Here is a 3,693-nt window from a genome sequence, read left to right as displayed (position 1 = left end):
GAAGTTCAGCAGGATGGTGAACTTCACCAAAATATTGAAGCTTGCACAATGGTGGCAGAGTAGGAGGATCTTTCTCGCACCTCCTCCGAGAACCAAACTGTAAATAAAACTAAAGAGGGGAACACCCACCTGAAATAACCAACCAAAGACTACCTGAAGAGGAGACTTTTAATCAAGGACAAACAGAAACTACCTTGAGACCAGTAGGAAGGGTTGGGGGATGGAAAAGAGTTGACCCCCCTCCCACGGGCCACAGGCCAAGGTTACAGCCCAGATATGGGATCTTCCCCCTGGGATGAGTGAAGACTGGAATCCAAACTGGGTTCCCAAACACAGGGCACAAGTGCTGGAATCAGCCACCCATGTAGCATCCGGTGGTAAAAGGCAGCAAGGTTTCTGTCTGCTGGGAGGGAGAGCCCACTAGAGACAAAGCCACTAATTTTTTGAAGGAGCCAAAGTATAGATTTTTTTTGTTCACGGCCATGCATCTTGGGCTTCAGCAAAGAAAAGGTGGAACTGACTAGAGTTGCCTGAGCAGAGTCTGAAGTGGGAGGCACTTGGGGGAGAAATGGTAGAGCGGCTGCCAGGATCCCAGTGCCAGGACATCCCCTGACACTGCAGTGGCCATTTTTCTTGAGAAGAGCAAGCACCTCCCAGGGAATAATCCCCACCCCCCTTGTGAAATACTGCTTGCCCTAGCCTCTAAAATGCTGCTCGCTCCACCCTGAATTTTTTTCTTCTTGTTTTCTCCACCATGTATGTTAACCCCTGCTGAGGAGACAGCAATACAGGCAGATTCAGGGGGTGTCAAAGACTGACTTTAGGGTATGGCCATTGCATACACTTTCCCAGGAACCAGAATGGTGCTCTTGCTCAAGGGAGAGCTATAGTAACACCCTTCTGGCTTCCAACAGACCCAAACTCTAGGTCCTGGAGGCCCCACCCACTTTCCTACTAGGGGCTCCACACTGTGGAGTTAAGGGAAGTAACCTGGGATGGACTCAAACTCTGGCTCAGAGGCAGAGGAACAAATACACCATCTTCCCTGAAGTTTGAAAGGTACCTGCCATGAGAGATCCAGAAGTCCCATATCCCCCACACCCTAACTCTGCCAAAAACTCTCTCAGAAACTGTTAGGTCAGCAACTAAGCCTGACAGCAGGACTGCAGGCGGTGGTAGGCAGAGGCAGAGCCTGCAGTGCCTTGGGATGTTTGCTGACCCACCCTGGGCCCTGTGCTCATAAAAGACAGGCTGGCAGTGCAGCTTGGCCCATCCTGTGCACAGTGAAGCCTGCAGGAGACAACCACAAATTCTGATTTGCTGGTAGCATTGAACAGGCTGCCAACAGCTAGACATGGACAGCATCTGACATTGGCTTACCGCAGCTTCAGACAACATCAGAACTGTCTCCAAAGGAGGAACAAAGCTGGCAAGCACTAAACTCTGATGAGATTAATCCTGCTTTGGTTTTTATTTGTTTGTGTTATTTTTTTCTTTTTTTCTAGCCTTTTTTATTGTTGTTGTTTCCTGTTTCCTCTATTTTTTCCTTTATTTTCTTTCAAACTCTATTCTTTTCCTTCTTTTTCCTTTTTTATTTGTATTCTTTCTCTTCCTTTATTCTTTTTTTTTGCCACATTCCTCTTTCTATTCCTTACTCTTATTGTTTCTCTTCCTTGTCTCCTCTCATAATCAATTTTCTTCTTTCTTCTGGTCTTCTTATATACTTTTCTCCTTTCACTGTTCTATTTCACTTTTTTCTTTTCTTATTCCTTGCTCTTTTGTCATTGATTTTAATGTTTTTTTGGAGGGGGGTTGTTTATTGGTTTTTTTTTCAGTTGTTTTGTTTTGTACTGCCAGCACCTATACGAGAGCATACTCGCATGGTTGGGGTTGAACCTCTCAGTGGGTCAGCAAGAGAGGAGATCCCACCAACAAATGGGCCAACAAAAAATCAAGACCCAAGTAAAACAGGAGATCTCACATAACCCACACAAGGGACATTCCTAAAGTATCCCGCTCAGAAGATCAAGAAGACTACACTACTGGGTCCCACAGGACTCCTACCTAAAAAGGCCACTCCAAAAAATGGGAAGTTAAAGCAGATCTACCTAACACATAGAAACAAACAAGAAGAGACAGCTAAAATTGGGTGAAAAAGAAACAACCCCAAAATAAAAGGAAAAAATCACCCCAAAAAGAGCTAGATGAATCAAAGCAAGAGGTTCATGAGACACAGAATTCAAAGTAACAGTTACAACATGGCTCAAGGAACTTAGGCAGAATAATAAAAAACTTAATGAAAACTACATCAGCATGAAATAACACAAAGAAACTATGAATAAAAACCAGCTGGAAATGAAGAATGCAATGTCTGGAATGAAGAATACACTAAGAAAAATTAAAAACCGGGTCATGAAACAGAGTATCAAATCAGCAATTTGGAAGACAAAGTAGAAAAAGACACTCATTTCAGATCAACCATAAAATAAGACTTAAAAAGAATGAGGACAGTTTAAGGAAACTTTTGGACAATGTGAAATATAACAATATGCACATGATAGCGATACCACAAGGAGAAGAAAGTGAGCAAGGGACAGAGAACCTCTTTGAAGAGTTGTGACAGACAAGTTCCCTAACCTGGTAAAGAGTAACACAAGTTTAAGGACTTCTGCCAAGATGGAGGCATAGGTGGAAACACTGTGCCTTCTCCCACAACCAAGTTTGAATACAACAAAGGTTTGGAGAAACAAAGACACAACCAAGGGACAGAAAATTGAATTATACGGAAGTCCGACTACATCTAACCGTTCAACGGGGACAGTAAGAGGGGCGGAGCCAGCAGCGAGCAGGGTCGGGCAGGACAGGGCCCCCGATCCACGCGCGCAGGCAGCCCTGAACCAGTTGGGGTGTGGGGCAGACTGACCGCGGTGGCACATTCCTGCACAGTGAGACAGACCACGCAGGCCCCAGGGGGCGAGGGCTGACGACAGCGGCACACTCACGTGCAGTGGGACGAAACGCATGGGCCCGGTGACGGCAGCAACTGCGGCACCGGTGAGGGCCGTGGCAGCAGGCGGCAGACAGGAAACCATAGTCCCTCTTTGACCTGGCCCCCACACACAGCGTCACAACCCAGCGACTTAGTTGCCCTGCAAGACCAGTGAGAGCCACTGTCCCTCTTTGAACCCACCCCCACATACAACGTCACAACCCAGCGACTGAGTTGCCCTGTTCTAGTGAACACTTTAGGGCTCTGATCCTGCTATGGAACAGGCACGAACAACCCGAAAGATGGCACAAGAAGAACTCAAAGTCCCAGAGCAAATAACTCTAAGTGACCGAGAAATTGCCAGCCTCTCAGAAGCACAATTCAGGACACTATTTATCAGGATGCTCACAGAACTGGTAGATTATAGTCACAAATTAGAGGAACAAAGTTACAAATTAGAGGAACGTGTGAGGGCTGGACTGATTGAAATGAAGGGAGATGCACAGGAAACCAATAGTGATGGAAAGGAAACGGGGACTCAAATCAATGGAATGGACCAGAAGGAAGAACAAAACATCCCACCAGAAAGGAATGAAGAAATGAGAATTCAAAAAAATGAGGAGAGGCTTAGGAACCTCCAGGACATCTTTAAACGTTCCAACATCCGAATTATAGGGGTACCAGAAGGGGGAAAGAAACAGCCA

This window comes from Sturnira hondurensis, unplaced genomic scaffold (genome assembly GCF_014824575.4).
Source record: "Sturnira hondurensis isolate 20B ecotype Veracruz unplaced genomic scaffold, ASM1482457v3 Scaffold0005645, whole genome shotgun sequence".
NCBI classification, from domain to species: domain Eukaryota; kingdom Metazoa; phylum Chordata; class Mammalia; order Chiroptera; family Phyllostomidae; genus Sturnira; species Sturnira hondurensis.
This window is presented reverse-complemented; position numbering follows the sequence as displayed.